Source organism: Rhinopithecus bieti, unplaced genomic scaffold, assembly GCF_001698545.2.
Source record: "Rhinopithecus bieti isolate Rb0 unplaced genomic scaffold, ASM169854v2 scaffold_52140, whole genome shotgun sequence".
In the NCBI taxonomy this organism is placed as follows: Eukaryota; Metazoa; Chordata; class Mammalia; order Primates; family Cercopithecidae; genus Rhinopithecus; species Rhinopithecus bieti.
This window is the reverse complement of record NW_016820436.1, coordinates 131629-149978: the sequence shown is the minus strand read 5'-3', so window position 1 is coordinate 149978 and position 18350 is coordinate 131629.

The following is an 18350-nucleotide window of genomic DNA, read 5'->3' as shown; positions in this document are numbered from 1 at the left end:
CCAGCAGAGAGATCTATATACTTAAGCTGAGCCGAGGGGGCTGAGACTGAGAGCAATTTACATAGTTTTTCCAGAAGCTGGAGACATAGACACGAAATAACAGACAAGAACTAAGTAAAACATATAGTGTGTAAGGTAATGACAAATGCCTTGGAGAAAAATAAAGCAAGGAAGACGGATAGAAGTGAGGGGTTTTCATTCTAAATAGGGAGGTAGAAAAGGTCTGTGATATATTCATGTGCAGAAAAAGGGCATCTTCGTGAGAGCTGCTTTAGAGCTGCATTAGAACCCTGCTCTGTAGTCAAGGAGAAACTTTATGAACTATCAGCCATTCAGCTGACAAACCATTTAAGGAACTGGCCATTCTGTGAACGGGCTTGCAGTGGAGAGTAAGGGAGGAGAAGCAGGTCAACACCAGAGGGAGATTAGTTCAGCCTTGCACCTGCTGAGTGGGTGGCGTCCCCAGCAATGGGATGAGACCAGGGGAGCTTTCCCAGGCATCTTTGATGGATGAAGGGAGATAGAAGTTCATGCCCATTGTCCTGACCCAGTTATCCAAGGGTCCCTCTCTCACTCTCCAGAGTGTCTGAGTTGGGATGTCAGATTGGTGGTGACTCTCAAGATGCCACCTGGAGCATTAGGGCATGTGAGCAGGGGCTTACAAAGGGAAAATAACTCTCTGGAAGGAAATGGACAGGCGTGCAGAATAAACTCTCTTTTCGAAATGAAGACCAGCCCTTGGCCACTGTCCCGGTACCCAGGGACAGCAAAGGAAGACAGCCTGTGAACAGCCCAGTGTCTGGCCTGGAAAACACATATTTCCACGCCATTTTAAACGGGCAGTTGCTGAATTCATCACTCTGTGTTTCAACAATAGGTACTTAGTTAATTAAGTGGCTATAGCCAATCCCTGATGGAATTATATTTGTCTTTGCAATGCAGAAAACATGCGATAATGTGTTTGAAGTGGGGCGGCGGCTCCTCCTCGCAGAAACCCTCCCCAATCCCCTACTCCTGACAGGTTTCCCTTCCCTCCCCTTCCTGCAGGCCCGGGGCTGGTTTGGGGCTCTAGTCTGAGCGCCTCCTCCGTGACGCTCCACATGGCTGGCACCAGCGCGCCCCCGCGCGGCCGCCTGCCAGAAGCTCACTCTCCGCGGAGGCGAAATCTGGTTTTGATTCAATTCGATTAAGTTCAGGGGCTGGGAGGGAGCCTTGGTCCTGGGCCCTACAGGGACTATAAACAAGAACTTTTAGGCTCGTGGGGTGGGGGACGGGGGCACGTGGAGACAGATAAATACAAACATGGGGTTAAGAGTTAACGATTGGAGCCAGACTGTCTAAGTTACTCCCGTGGCCACTACTAGGGACTTGGATGACTTTGGGCAAGTCATTAAACTTCTAAAAAACGGTAGTGTGGACCTCCCCGGGATGCTGCCAGCCTCAGACAGACAGTATTCAAAGTTGTCCCAACAGAGGTTTAGAAGCATAGAACATGCTCAGAAAGTGTTCCTTATTAATATTTATTATTATTATAATCAATCACCAGTGGTCTTTGTATGACATTTAAAAGATTCCAGAACGCACTCTCCCTTCTGTTACTCCATCCCTTACTACTAATATTAAACTTAATGTCTTTGTAAAAGTACGAAGGAGAGAAGAAAAAGCGTATTAACACATATGTCTACAACTAAATTATCTCCAGTTGCTACCACACTTGTTTCCCCTTTACCTAATCCAGAACCAGGAGGAATTCAGGGTACATTATGCCATATAATTGACATTTAAGTTCATCATATATAAAACAAATCCATATTAACTACGCTATTTCCCTCTGTATTTTGCCGGTGGTGTGGATCGTAAAACAGGTTGGCCTTACGTCCATTCCAGCGACTTCACTAAAGCACCTGGGGAAAATACAACTTATTGTAAAGCGGGGCCCGAAGTGTAAATAAGCAAAGAAATGGTAATTTGATTTGAGCATAAAGTTCATCCATATGGAGCAGGGTTTCTCCACCTTGGCATTATCGACATTTTGGACTAGATAATTCTCTGTTGTGGTGGGGGTTGTTCTGCTGGCCTCTACCCACCCGATACCAGTCGCAATGCCGCCCCTACCTCTCCCCCGCCCTGCCCCCTGCTGACTCCTTAGTTGTGATCACCCAGAATGTCTCCAGACATCCGACAAATGTCTCCTGGGGGGCAGCACTGCCCCGAGTGAGAACCTCTAATATAGCGTGTGGTTTTTTGTGTGAGGCCATCTAGTTACAGCCAACAAAACGAAGCGTCCGGCTTGCATAATTCTAAGACCGCGGTTCTGGAATGGTATGTAGGCCCCTCCTCCCACAAAAACAGGCCGGTCTCTGATGTGGGAAAGGTCCCGAGGCCCCCTACTGAGCTGGAATTTGAAGCAAAGGAAGTGGGAATTGAAAACTGTTCCCAGGACCCACAGTTCTGCTGCCTGTAGAAATCCCCTGACAGTCCTTGGAATCTTATTAGAACATGGTGAGTTTAGTAAAGGATGCCTATGTTACCCACCGTAAAGGGGTCATTATAATATTGAATGAAAATTGATTTTGTTTAAGTACCACAAAATCTCACCATCCTTGCAAACTGTAGCTTTTATTTTAGGCAGATTTCTTGTGGTTCTTATATATCAGGGGTTGGCAAACTACAGCTCATGGGTGCAATCTGATTGGCCCCCTATTTTTGTAAATAAAGCTTTATTGGCACACAGCCACATCCACCCATTTACATTATCACTGTGGCTGCTTTCACTCCGTTCTTGCAGATTTGTGACAGACACTAGAATATTTACTGTCTAGTCCTTTACTGAAAAATTTGCCCACTGCTATTACATACAAACAATGTCCACAAAACTTCAGTGGTCTTATGCTCTGTTGATATGGCACACAATGAATTTTATATCATTTGGGCAGTAGTTTACAGACTTTCCTGCTGACAAAATTCCTTAGCAGCCATATCCTCACCTGGTTATAGAAATGGCTGCAGAAGGGAAGTAGTCGTATTTTTCTCAAGGATCAGAAGAGATCACTAAGGCAAAGAAGGGTGGCATGACTGGCCCAAAGTCATGGTCAGTAAAAATCAGAGCTGAGACTCATGATCTCATCCCTTGTTCCATCATCACACTTCATGGATTTCTACCTGTGCTGAGCTGTGAGTTTGTCATGTGTATGCTGTGGTATGCAGATTCTCTTACAGCTGTTTTTTTCCCTAAACATTCAGCTCTTTAGTAACCAGTGCAGATAAAAAACACGCTTTTGGTTTGATTGTTCGTTTGTATTCCTAGGATGGTGGTCTCATTTAGAAATTTCCCCAAACCGAGGTGACTTGCGTATTCTCTCCTAGTAAATCCAGACAGATATGTAATTTGCCCATTGTTTTGTAAATATGAACACCAAGTAAGTCACACCAACCCAGAAGGAATAAACTATGCTAATAGCATCTGAAAGCTAGATGGGATATACAGGCCTTCCACAGCAGATTTATTGGTGAAGTTATTTGTTTTTGCCCTGGGGCAAAATTAACTCAAGGTGGGATATTAGATATTTAGACCAGCATTAAAGTGTTGTTTGGGGGGGAAAAAGAAAAAAACTTGATTCTGTGTTTACATGTGGGAAACACTGTTTTGATAAAAAATAAAAAGGTTTCTGCTGCAGAACTTTTCAGAGCCTTTAATACATTAATATGCTTGTAACTTTCCAAGGGGGCCAAGGTGTGCAGCACTTTGCAACTTCTCTTGATGGTGGGCCCCCTTCTTTCCAGAAATATCCATTAGGGTCATTCTGTGGATATTTTTGAGGGCCTGCACAATGCTCCCCACACAGGGCAGCCCTATCTACATGGGGCATCCCATGTACCCCTTATGGGAACTGTCAAGAAGGGGTCATTATTGTCCCCACTTCATAGATGGAGAGTCAGGTTCAGGCTCCTCAGCAACCTGGGGTGGTTCCAGGATTCAGCTGCAGGCCATCTGCCCCAAGCCTGCATTCCTAGCTACTGTGTCACCCCACTGCTTGGCTGGATCTCCCTTGTTAATCAAATTGATTAGCCCATTCAGCTTCATAAAGGAATCTGGAGGTAAAATGGTTTAATTTTCTCATTGAGTTTCTCAGCATCTTGATGAAGAAACTGACCTCCTTTGTGGGCTTTGGTGTTCTAATACAGCTTGAATTGACTAGCATATAGCAGTTGTCTTTCTGGCCACAGAAATGCCTGATAATGATGTCAACTCAGGCTGGTGGCCCTGGCTCTTTGTTCTAAACCTTGAGTTGACCCTGCATGAACTCACAGGAATGGAGGTGCTGTTGAAGCCTCTCTTATGCTATGCCACACCCAATCTTTCAGTGGACTGGATCTGGCCCCCAGGGGAACGCCTCATATATTTATTAGTTAGGACTCTTGGTTGCAAGTGTTAGAAACTCAACTCAAACTCAGATGAAGCTGGAAACCATCGTTCTCAGCAAACTAACAAAGGAACAGAAAACCAAACACTGCATGTTCTCACTCATAAGTGGGAGTTGAACAATGAGAACGCATGGACACAGGGAGGGGAACATCACACACCAGGTACTGTCGGGGAGTGAGGGGCAAGGAGAGGGAGAGCATTAGGACAAATACCTAATGCACGCGGGGTTTAAAACCTAGATGACAGGTTGAAAGGTGCAGCAAACCACCATGGCACATGTATACCTATGTAACAAAGCTGCACATTCTGCACATGTATCCCAGAACTTGTTAAAGAAAAGAAAAAAAATAAATAAAGAAACTCAACTCAAACTCTTAAGTAAAAAGAGAGCTTTACTGGTACATAAATCCAAGGAAGGGGTGAAGAACTGGGCCTCAGGAAGGATAGCTACTCAGGTGGACTCAGGAACAGCCAGAGCCAGGACACGGCATGTTCTGAAACACTGTTTCTGCCTTGTTTCTTGGCTTTTCTCTATAAGCAATTTTATTTTTTCTTACTATAGACTGCCTCTTTTGAGGTAAGATACGTGGTGACATGGTCTGAGATTTTTAACGCCACCTTTTCGGCCACCAGAGAGTAACTGACTTGCATGTGGTTTCTTCCCAAGACCAAGCCTCAGGGAAGGGACCCATTGGCACAGCGGGGTTGGGTGACCACCATGGGATCCACCAACTATGACCAGAGTGGGAGAAAGTAGCCATAGGAGAGAGGAAGTTTCTAGAACGGCAGACAGTCCCACCTATTCATGGAAGCAAATGACAGCCAAATGGGTCAGTCAATTAAATTCTAACCCTGGTTTTTACTTTACCTATGAAAGTTTACCATTTAGGTTAAACAATTCCTGTTTTACTGAAGTTAAACGTTGTCTTTCTCCTTAAACAGAATAGTAAAGGGAAGTGGTTAAGCGGGGTATTTAAGTATATAATAGTATCACCTCCGAGAACTCTTGTGAGGATTAAATGCCGTAATACAGGAAAAGTGCCCAGCACACAGTAAGCACTCAATCCATGCTAGCTGTTGTTATTATAAACAAAGAGAATCCTTCAGACGGCATTTATGAAAAGCCATTCACATGTGTGTCCTTTCTCCTTAGTTTCCTGGGGGTGGAAGTCTGCAGTGCAGCCAGCCTCAGTGATAGCTGGCAAGAGTTGGGTGTCTGGTTGGGGTACAGGTCTTGTTACTGCGTGTGCTTCTCTGGGGAATGAGCAACAAAAGTGAAGCCTCAGCGGTGTCCACAGCAGGATCAGATTCTCTGCCCATCCTCTAAAACCTCCACCCCATGCTGACATTAAAGTGAATTTGTTTCCTGAGACAACCTAATTTCCTCTGAAAAGGTCTAATTTTCCCAGGAAGTGGTTCATTTCATCCAAACCCAAAATGATTTCAGCTGTCTGACGAAATAGGTGTTCCTTGTTCTTTACCCCAACGTCTACATCTCTGTCACTTCCTGGAAATGCAGACAGACAACTGCACAGAGCATTGCGATCCTGTCCCAGGATTTTCCAGACCATAAAGGAAATGTGGATATTAGACCGGCTGTGCCCTTGAGCAACACCCAGTACCTAAAATCACTGGGTTTCCAAGAGGGACTATGTGGAGGAGGCATATGGTTTTTATAACTGACAAGACATTCTGATTCATTAGAACCACTGAAATTGTGTGCGAGGGAAAGCTGCACAAACGAAGACCCCTTAGCTCATAGCTGTGACCAAGCTAGTGGGTTGGGGCCTTCAACAAATCACCTCGCCTCTCGGGCTTAGTTCTCTCATCTCTAAAATGGAAATGAATTGGGTTTTGAGGTGTAAATGAGACAAAGACTGGGAAATGGCGCCCGTCGCACATTGCCTGACTCACAGGGAGCACTCCGCCTCCTCTGGGAGCACAGTGGAAGCGGAGAGGGAATCACCCACCCTCTGCCAACTGCTATCAGTCGGCAGTCAAATTGTTCTCTAAGCACCACTTTTCTTTAATCAGGCTATTCTTCACCGGGGCTGTTTTAATTAAGGGTCTGCTGTCAACACAAAACATATGTTCTGAAGTCTTGCTTTGGTTACTAATGATGCCCAGGATGATTAAGTCTGGAAGGAATTTCCAGCTCCTACTTGCTTGGCCTCTTCTCCCTCCCCCCAGTCCCTCAAGCCCCCATTTCCCTCACATCTCAGCTTTCACCCACTTACACTCAGTCCCTGGCACTGTTACCCTTTTGGAAACTGACCTAGAAAAGCAATCTGTTCCAATCAATATGCATGGTGTAATAACCCAAAACACACTTCTGACCATCTCTCATTCCTGCTGATAATCATTCTATTGAGATCCAGGCTAATAATTTGTTATTTTTCAAACTACATTATTAAAAAAAAGTTACATACACACACACACACACACACAACATATACCATATATATGTATAAACACACACACTGACATGTACTTATATGTGTATAAACACACCACATATACTTTATATATGCATACACACTACACATACTGTATATATGTATACACGCACTACATACACTGTATATATATATACACACATACCACATATATGTGTGTATATAAAACCTATTTATGTATACCACACACCACAATAGTATACACACACCATTATATACTATAAATGTATAACACACCACAAATACAGTAGTATACATTACACACCACATATACTGTATATGCATACATGCACACCCACATGATACCTATATAGTCTACACACATACTTTTTTTATTACTTATAGTGTACACTACACAAGCACATATAAACGTATTACACATACCAACATATGTATGTATACACACGACCACCCACAGAGTCATATATGATACACATACTATATTTGACCACCACATGCAACACCATATAATATTAATGTGTTGAACTCACCAATATGATACTAGTTGTATCACACACACACTATATGCATGGTTACACACATCCACATATGTATGTATTACACACACCAACGATGATATTTATGTATACACACCACACCATATATTATAGTTGTATTACCCCCCCCATTATTACTATATAGCACACATACACACCTACATATATATGTGTATACTACACCATTATAACTAGTGGTATACACACCACATATAATACCCATGTGTAGTAGTAACATCAGCAACTATCTCAGTACACCCCCATCCAATATTTTAGAGATACGCATCACACATTAGACTTATATAGTAAACATATATGCCACACATGCACACCAAATATATCATATATGTGTAACTCACACTATATTACTATGGTTATATCACACAATAATTGCATATCTACACATCATGCCTCATACTGTATGTGACACAAACACACATATATTAGAATACACACACCATCTCATGTATATATGTATACACATACTATATATACATACATGCTCATCACATATACTATGTGTATACACACACACCATATGTACTATATATATACACACACCACTTATACTATATATGTATAAATACACCACATATACTATATACGTGTGTACACACATCACATATATATTTGTATACACACACACTACATATACTATATATATGTATACACATACAGTGAACTGGAGAAGGGGCAGAGTGGTTGCCTATTGACTTAACTCAGTTGTTTCTGAATTGTCCCAGGTGTGGCAGATGACCTCCTACACTGGTCTCCACCTATGGGTATTTATACTCTGTAATCCCTTTCCCTTGAGTGTGGGCAGGACCCAGTGACTTGTTTCTAACCAATAGAATGCAGCAAAAATGATGATGTCATTTCCAAGATTAGGTTATAAAAGACCCTGCCTTCTGTCTCACTGGGACTGTCTCCTGGCCTCTTGATTGTGTGCTCTGATAAAGCCAGCTGCGTTGTGGAGGGGACTGCCTGGCCAGGCACTAAGAGGGGCTGCAGCCTAATAGCCACTTGAAACCCTGAAAGTGAGTCCACCCCAGTTAAGCCTTGAGACAACCCCAGCCCTAGCTGACACCTTGATTGCAGATGAGTAAGACACCCTGAGTTGGAGGACTGAGGAGCTGTCCCCAGATTCCTGACCCGCAGAAACTGGGAGATAGTAAATGTGTGCTGTGTTAGGCTGCTAAGTGTGTAGTCATTTGCTGTGCATGCAGCAACGCATAACTAATACCCCTAAACAATTCAGCCTGGTCCGAAATTTACAAACTCCTGAGATTATGCACCTGGTAAAGTGGAATAAGACAGACTCTTGTGAAGAGGAAGATAGTGCCTAGCTCAGAGTGCTGGTGTATGAGATGAAATAGCATTTGCTCAGTGACAGCCCAGGCTTGGCTTATAGCAGTTTTCACATGCATTAGCTATTATCACTGATTCCTCAAGGCCTGTTTTGTCTATTCCCCTCTCTGGAGACTTTTCTCAGTCCCTTTGCCTCCCTCACTAGGGAGAGCTCATCACTCACTGTACCAGGAACTTGCACTGAACCTATTGGAACCTTGCCACTCTATGCTATAGTCTTTTTATTTTATGCGAACCTCCTTCTCTCCACTATACTGTGAAATTCATCATTGTGTCTATAGTACCTATAGACCTATAGTCAAATTTTAAAAATCACCTTTTCTACCTTTTTATTCCAGGCAAATATTGTACCATGTTGAGACGCCTGGGGATGCAAATGAAAGCGCTTTTCTGAAGACTTTGTTGCCTTCAAAGGCAGGGAGAACCGTCTCAACCATCACAGGTGAGTTAAGCGCAAATAAAACTCATTATTGAAGGAAACAGCAGGAGTTCAGAAAAGTCATGTAGAAGAAGTGGGGCTTTGATTGTGAAATTCTTTGATCCTCAAAGGCCAGGAACATTAAATTTCCTTTTCATTTTGCTCATGAAGAGATGGGAGTAGGAGTCAGGAGCTCTTGGAGATAGTCTGGCACTGGTAGGTACCAGTGTGTCCATTTTACAGATGAGGAAATGGAGGCAATTAAAGAAAAAAACAGGTCAGCCACATAGCTAAGTATAGGACCAAAAGTGACTTTATTTTAAATGCTCATTTGCCTGACTCACCCTGAGTCTGGGAATGCCTCCAAAATGTCTAGTTGATGTATCACTTTTTATGTGGGACACCTATTCATTGTAGGTTTCCTCCAAAACAACCCTTGGTGCTGTTGCAGAAATCACAGGCTGTGATGCCTGCAGCATTCTCTCAGCCACCTACACATTCCTTCCAGAGCACGTATACTTTTGCCTCAAGATATAAGCCTTGGATCTAGGGGGTGGCAGTGCAGAGAGCTACCTGTCCTTCAGCTGCCCAAGACCATACTTCTGCTTGTAAGTTTCCCTTAATAAATCACCCCAGGCCAACAAACCGGATTTGTCTGCCTCATCCTTTGGTTTCTCGGCACCTTTGGAATTTGGGGGTCATTTTGGATACAAGGCCCTTTTACGGAAAGGCCAGTTAGTATGGGAAAGAGAGGGTAGTATGGGTCTCAAACTTAAGCCTGCTTGTTGCAGGAGGTCACGCTCCTAGAGTCACCGTATCGTTAAAGGTACCCTGCAGTTCTGGGTGGATATATCTGCAAACTAGAGGGCCACTCATTTAAGATAAATACCAGGTTTCCCTTCTCCTCCCCTGGGCCAAGGAGGAGGAAGAGCAGCATGTACATCTCGTTAAGGCTTCTTCCTTGTTCCTCCCGTCTAAAATTTTATTTGTTTATTTTCTGTCTTTTTTTTTTAAATTATAAAAGTCATGAATGCTCATAGGAAAACCCAGGCATTTAAAATATTTATTTTATTTATTTTTTTATTGAAGCAGGGTCTCACTGTGTCACGCAGGCAGCAGCGCAGTGGTGCAAACACAGCATATGGTAGCTTCGATCTCCAAGGCTTAAGGGATCTTCCTACCTCATTTTTAATTTTTTTATAGAGACAAGGTCTCACTATGTTGTTCAGGCTTGTCTTGCACTCTTGAGCTCAAGCAATCCTCCCACCTCGGCCTCCCAAAGTGCTGAGTTTACAGGGATGAGCCACCACACCCAGCCAACACATGCCTTTTTTAAAAAACAAAACTGCAAGAGTTTTACGTGTGCACAGAAAAAAAAAAGTCTGTTTTGTTGACTAATGTGTCCACAATGCTTAGTTTGGAAGGAATTAGGTAATTAATAAATATTTATTTAATACACAAATGTGTTATTGCCAAGGGGCTAGATTATGGGAGGCATTAATTTTTATTTTATACACTTCTGTATTGTGATTGGTAATTTTGTGTGTCAATTTGAGTGGGCTAAGGATGTCCAATGAGTTGGTAAAACATTACTTTTGGGTGTGTCTGTGAAGATGTTTCTGGAAGAAATTAGCACCTGAATCAGTCGACCAAGTAAAGAAGATCTGCCCTCACCAGTGTAGGAGGGCATTGCCCATTTCACTGAGGGCCCAAATAGAACAAAAAGGCAGAGAAAGGGCAAATTCAGTGTCTCTCCTTGAGCTGGGACATCTATCTTCTCCTGCCCTTGGACACTGGAGATGCTGGTTCTCAAGCCTTTGGACTCCAGGACTTACACCAGCCCCTGCTACTCCCTTTCTGTGTTCTCAGGCCTTTGGCATTGGACTGGGAATTACACCATTGGCTTTTCTGGTGCCCAGGACTTTGGAGATAGACTAAATTACACCACAAGTTTTCATGGTTCTCCAGCTTACAAATGGCATTTTGTGGGATGATATGGTTTGGCTCTATGTCCCCACCCAAATCTCACCTTGAATTGTAGTTCCCATAATCCCCACGTATAATGGGAGGGACCTAGTGGGAGATAATTTAATCACAGGAGTGCTTCCCTCATGCCGTTCTTGTAATAGTGAGTGAGTTCTCATGAAATCTGATTTTTTTTTGTCTTTTCTTTTCTTTTTTTTTTTTTGAGACAATAATCCTGTTGTCACCAGGCTGGAGTGCAGTGGCACGATCTTGGCTTACTGCAACCTCTGCCTCCTGGATTCAAGCGATTTTTCTGCCTCAGCCTCCCAAGTAGCTGAGACTACAGGCATGTGCTGGCACGCCTGGCTAATTTTTGTATTTTTACTAGAGACGGGGTTTCACTATGTTGGCCAGGATGGTCTCCATCTCTTTACCTCATGATCCACCTGCTTCGGCCTCCCAAAGTGCTGGGATTACAGGCATGAGCGACTGTGCCTGGCCGATCTGATGGTTTTATAAGGGGCTTTTCCCCCTTTGGTTCGGCACTTCTCTATCCTGCAGTCATGAGAAGGATGTGTTTGCTTCCCCTTCCACTGGGACTGTAAGTTTCCTGAGGCCTCCCAGGCATGTGGAACTGTGAGTCAGTTAAACCTCTTTCCTTTATAAATTACCCAGTCTTGGGCAGTTTTCTACAGCAGTGTGAGAACGGAATAATACGCGGGATTCCTTGGCCTCTGTAATCACATGAGCTAATTCCCATAATAAATCACCTAATATCTATCATCTAGTTATTAATCCATCCATCCTATTGATTTTGCTGCTCTAGAAAGCCCTGATTAACATATGTATTATTCAGATTTTTAAATAATCATCTGCACGTGTGTGTGTGTGTGTGTGTGTGTGTGTATATATATATATTTTTTTCTTTTCTTTTTTTTGAGATGGAGTTTCTCTCTTGTTACCCAAGCTGGAGTGCAATGGCATGATCTTTGCCCTCACCACAACCTCTGCCTCCCGGGTTCAAGTGATTCTCCTGCCTCAGCCTCCTGAGTAGCTGGGATTACAGGTGCCCACCACCATGCCTGGCTAATTTTTGTATTTGTAGTAGACACAGGGTTTCTCCATGTTGGTCAGGCTGGTCTTGAACTCCCAACCTCAGGTGATATGCCTGCCTCGACCTCCCAAAGTGCTGGGATTACAGGCATGAGCCACTGTGCCCGGCCCATGATTATATATTTTTATACACAAATAACTCATTGTTATACTTTAGCTGTAAAAATGCAGAAGGTATGGAGTAAATAATTATTTAAAAAAATAAAAAACAAAATTGGCATGTGTATTAGTTTCCTAGGGCACTGTAACAAAGTACAACAAACTGGGCAGCTTAAACAACAGAAACTAATTGTCTCAGAGTTCTGGAAGCCAGAAGTCTGAAATCAAGCTGTTGGTATGGCCACATACCCTCTGGAATCTGTAGGGTAATCTTTACTTGCCTCTTCTAGCTTCTGATGGTTTGTTGGCAATTTTTGGCAATCTTTGGCCTGCAGTTACATAACTCCAATTTCTGCCCTCATGACATCCTCCCTCCTGGATCTGTGTCTTCACATGGCTGTGCTGTCTTCCTATAAAGACACCAATCATACCGGATTAGGCCCCATCCTAAAGACCTCATTTTAACTTGATTACCTGTGTAAACACCCAGGCTCTGAAGCCCAGAGACAAAAGGACAACACCCAGGTCCATGGTGAGCTTGGATGTAAACCGGGAATGCCTTTCAACTTTCAGCACGTCTAATTGGGAAGAAATAACTGGAGATACAGTAGTTCCCTCTTATCTGCAGTGGATACATTCCAAGACCCCTAATGGATGCTTGAAACCTTGGATGGTGCCTGTCTTTGTTCATTTTCTGTTACTAGAGTAACACAGACTGGAGAATTTATAAAGAACAGAAGTTTATTTGGCTCATGGTTCTGGAGGGTGGGAAGTCCAAAAGCATGGTGCAGGCATCTGGCAAGGAGCACCTCGTAGCAGGAAGCATCATATGGCAAGTGAGTGCAGGAGACAGAGACAGAGGACTCAAGTCCTTGGATAACTCACCTACTCCTGAGATAATGGCAATCTGTTTATGAGGGATCCATTGTCATGATCTAATCACTTCTCAATTTTTCCCTTTTTGCGGAGAACAAGGTCTCACTATGTTGCCCAGATAGGTCTCCAACTTCTGGGCTTAAGTTGTCCTCTCACCTCTGTCTCCCTAAGTGTTGGGATTATAGGCATGAGCCACTACACCTGGCTTCTTTCCAACTGTTTTTTTTTTTTTTTTTTTTTTTTCCTCTGAGATAGAGCCTTGCTCTCTTGCCCGGCTGGAGTACAATGGTGCAATCTCACGTCACTGCAACTTCCACCTCCCAGGTTCAAGCGATTCTCCTGCCTCAGCCTCCCAAGCAGCCAGGACTACAGGTGTGCATCACCACACCCAGCTAATTTTTGCATTTTTAGTAGGATGGGTTTCACCATGTTGACCAGGAGGGTCTTGGTCTCTTGACCTTGTGATCTGCCCACCTCAGCCTCCCAAAGTGTTGGGTTTACAGGTGTAAGCCACCACGCCTGGCCCAACTGTTTTTCTTTCTAATCACTTCTTTAAGACCCCTCCTCTTAATGCTGTAATGTTGGCAATTTAATTTCTTTTTGAAATTATTTTATTTTATTTATTGTTCTCTAATTTAATTTTAATTTTAATCTTTTTCAGAAACAGGATCTTGCTCTTTTACCCGGGCTGGACTGCAGTGGTATGATCACAGCTCATTGCAGCCCCAAATTCCTGGGGCCCAAGTGAGCCTCCTGCCTCAGCCTCCTGAGCTGCTAGGACTACAGGCATGTGGCACCATGCCTGGCTAATTTTTATGTTTTTTTTGTAGAGAGGGGGTCTTACTGTATTGCCCAGGTTGGCCAGGAACTCCTGACCTCAAGAAATCCTCCTGCCTCAGCCTCCTAAAGCACTGGGACTGGAGGTATGAGCTACCATGCCCAGCCATGGTAATTACATTTCGACATAAATTTCTTGGACATATTCAAATCATAGCAGTAAGAAACCCTATATATATAGTACTATATATAAATTTCTCTAAATACTTCTATATACATAATATATATGTCTTATACATATGTACTTATGATAAAGTTTAATTTATAAATCAGGTAGAGTAAGAGATTAACAATAACAATAATTATAACAATGTACTGTCATAAAAGTGTATGAATGTGGTCTCTTTCCTCTCAAGCTATCTCATCATACTGTACTCATCTATTTTCAGACTGTTATTGACCACTGATAAATATCTGAAACTGCAGAGGGCAAAACTACTGAAAGCAAAACTGTGGTTAAGTGGCGATACCACCCATTGCCATAGTGGGGTGAATGAATTTTCAGGGTGTGGGGTTAAATCCCATGCTCACTTCTGCTTAGCTGTGTAACACTGGACCAGCCAGGCCTCCCCACGAGTCTCTGTTTTCTTGTGTGTAAAATGGGGAGAATAGCACCCATATTGCAAGGTTATCTTGCAACTCAAGGCAGTTGTAATGTAGCTGGCACATTATAGGCACTGAATAAATGGTAACTATGATTATTGTCATTATTGTGGTTATATTTACCATCTTAACAGAAGACAATCTTCTTTTTGTTGATATGGAGTTTCACTCTTGTTGCCCAGGCTGAAGTGCAATGGCATGATCTCGGCTCACCACAACCTCTGCCTCCAGGGTTCAAGCGATTCTCTTGCCTCAGCCTCACTAGTAGCTGGGATTACAGGCATGTGCCATCGTGCTCGGCTAGTTATATATTTTTAGTAGAGACGGGGTTTCTCCATGGTGGTCAGGCTGGTCTCAAACTCCCAACCTCAGGTGATCCGCCCACCTCATCCTCTCAAAGTGCTGGGATTACAGGCATGAGCCACCGTGCCCGGTCACAAAAGACAAATTTAAATCAATGAAAGAATTTTACTCTAACACTCTTTTTTTGGGAGTGGCTGAATTCATAATCCGGGACTATATGAAACTAACTTTTCTTGACATTGTTGGAAAAATCAAGCATTCCTGTGAAAGCCAGGGGAGCCAGTTTCGTTAACCTGTATCAGGCAGGGATATTTGGCTGGTGACAGCCATTCTTGAGTAATGGGCGCTAAATACCACTTCCTTCTAGAGAGCTCTCAGACAGCTCCCAGGCCTCATGTATTTTGAAAAGCAGTGTCCTTTATGTAATCGGCTGCGAAAAACATATTCCAAAGAGAAACATACGCCCCAGTAGTTACAGGGAGATTTTGCAATGCTGTCTTCTAAGAACAAATAAAGAGACAGATCTGAACCTGAGGGCCAGGCCACTTTGTTTGATGTGTTCAGATTTCATGCGACAAGAGGGAATAACTTCTAACAAAGTTACTTCTAACAAAGCATAAGTAACATGACCAGGAAACCTCAAATCCCTCTCCTGAGGTGTCCCAGAGGACTCAGAAAAAGTTAAAAGCAAGTTATGTTCTTCGTATGAAAACACTCATTTAATTGCTTCTGCAATTAATTAGTTCAGTTCTTGCTAAATTGCAGTCAGACAAATGCCCACATCAGACTCTCCCCTCCCTGGTCTTGTTAGGTGTTTGGAGAAGGGAGGTTGCCCTGACAGCAAATATGCCCCTCATTGTTAGTTTCAGTGGCCATGTGAGTGGTTTTTATTGGTTTGTTTTTTTCTGTTTTTAGGAATATGGATGAGGCTGTCAATTTAAAAGAAAAGTCAGGCTCTAGCCCTTGATTGGCTGTTGCTGCTCAAGCTGGCTATTTAGTTTTAGAGCTGATTCTCTGCTTCATTAGATGGTGCATTCACATGAAGCTTAGTTACGTAATACATAATTTTCTAAAACAGGAGTCATCCCATTTACCAGGTGATGGAGAGGCCCAGGTTGGCCTCAGATGCAGTCTCAATAGGCAGTTGCTACTTGGGATGACTTAAGAGGACCAGGGCCTTTATCCACTCCTCTCACCCCATTCATATCACCCAAGCAAGAAAAGTTTTTTTTTTTTTTTTTTTTTAATTATCAACATGGTAGCAAGGACCCTTTGGGTTTTCATTCGTTTGGCTTAAGAGATCTTCTCTCTAGGTACAAAAGAACTAAGAAGAGATACCGCTATTCCTGTCACCCTCAGACTGTTCACTTCTTTGCTTTTCCACCTCAAGGTCTCCGCACTTGTGGATTTGGTTTCCTGCCCTGCTGGCTTTCAGTCTGGTGCACTCTAAGGAACAGCCTGAGGAGGCACAAGTGGTCCTCTTGCTTCCTTGAGTTGGTCATTCAAGTTTCTGGCAATAACTCTTGCTTCTCTGATTCCCAGGACTGGGTTTCAGCTCCAGGGTCTCCAGATCTGCGCACACAGTTGGAGTTTTCAAACTAGTCTCTTTGTTTACAGAAGTATGGGCTACAGTATGTCTACCAAAGGGTTTTCCTCAAACATCACCATCACTGTCTTCATCATTTCCGTCACAATTAACGTTCATCATTATTTTGTGCCAGGTACTATAACACTCGCATTACATAGACAATTACATTCAATACTCATAGCAATCCTGTGCAAGAGGTGCTTTTTCTTTCCTCATTTTGAAGATGAGAAAACAGAGGCTCAGAGAGGTTGCATTACACATCCAAAATCACACAGCAAGTAGGTAGTGAAGCTGATGTGTAAAGCCATGCTCTCTGACTCTAGAACCTTTACCACTCCAATGTACTTTTCATATATTTTTCCACCTTGCCCCCCTGTTCAAAGATCCCTGGATGGGCCTGTCACCTCCAGGATAAAGGGGCAGCTCCCCAGTGTGGCTGTCAATGCCGATCTGAGCTGATGCAAGCCTTATGTTCCACCCAGGACAGGGATAGGCCTCATGGCCTCCCTTGCTTTTCACGTTCTGACCATGTCCAAGGCCCAGCGTGCTGGTCATTTCCTCTGAAACACTATTTTCTGAATCTCCCATGACATCCTCTTCCTTCCTGTAACTCTTCCAACCTCAACCTTTATCCCACCCTAGATTTGATAAAAACCATGTTTATTAAACAGGACACATTGTAAAGATTCTAATGGGAGGCACCTCTAGATTTTTTAAGTTAAATTTTAATATTTTTCCAAATGAATATATGCAACTATTATTGCCTGAAATATGGCCCGGGGCGGGTGGATCAAGCCGTAATCTCAGCCTTGGGAGGCGAGGCCGGGCGATCACAAAGGTCAGGAGATCAAGACCATCCTGGCAACAGTGAAACCTCCCGTCTCGTACTAAAATAAATATAAAAAGAATTAGCCGGGCCGAGGTGCGGCACGTGCAGTCCCAGCTACTCGGGAGCTGAGGCAGGAGAATGGGCGTGAACCCGGGAGGGCGGAGCTGCAGTGAGCAAGATCTGCGCCACCGCACTCCAGCCTGGGACAGAGCAAGACTCCGTCTCAAAAAAAAAACAAAAAAAAAGAGAAATACTTGCTAAAAGACAATATTAATCAGCGGCCTTGCTCTACATGAATCTTTTTCTCAGAGGCAATTACTTTCATCTTTAAAGCTGTTTCTTCTCATTTTGAAAACATTTTATAAAACATGTTTATCCAGCTACCTCTTGATTCTCCAATTTCAACCATTTTTTTCTTGACTTTCTATTATGATATGTCAAGATTTTAGCTCTTACATACTCCCACTTCCTTCAACACCCTAAAATAATTCTATCACATGTTTGGTTAAATTCACTTTCAATGTTTATATTATTGTGACTGTAGTATATATCACATACTGCTAAGACAAATTTGGAATAGAAGTCTATTCCTATCTTTGTATAACTTTTTTAGAGTTATTACTTGCTTTATTATTGCTATTTTTATTTCCTTAATTTTCTTAGGGTCTCTGTATCTTTTAATAGCTCATATTTCCACATGGTCAAACATGTCTGTTGAACTACCAGTTCTGCATGACACTCCCTGGAGAAAACCCTGTGGACTCTGAGTTCCGCTCTTCAGGATGCAGCACACCCATCATTGTCATTATCCACAGAATTCCTTTCAGGTATCTCCTTTGCTGGATTAGCCGTTTCCTGGATCTTATATCTTTGTCTCTTTTTAGTTAATTCCCTTGTGTGTTAGTTCGCTCGGGCTGTGAAACAGTCAAACACCAACTGTTTGACTTAAACAATATACATTTATTTTTTTCA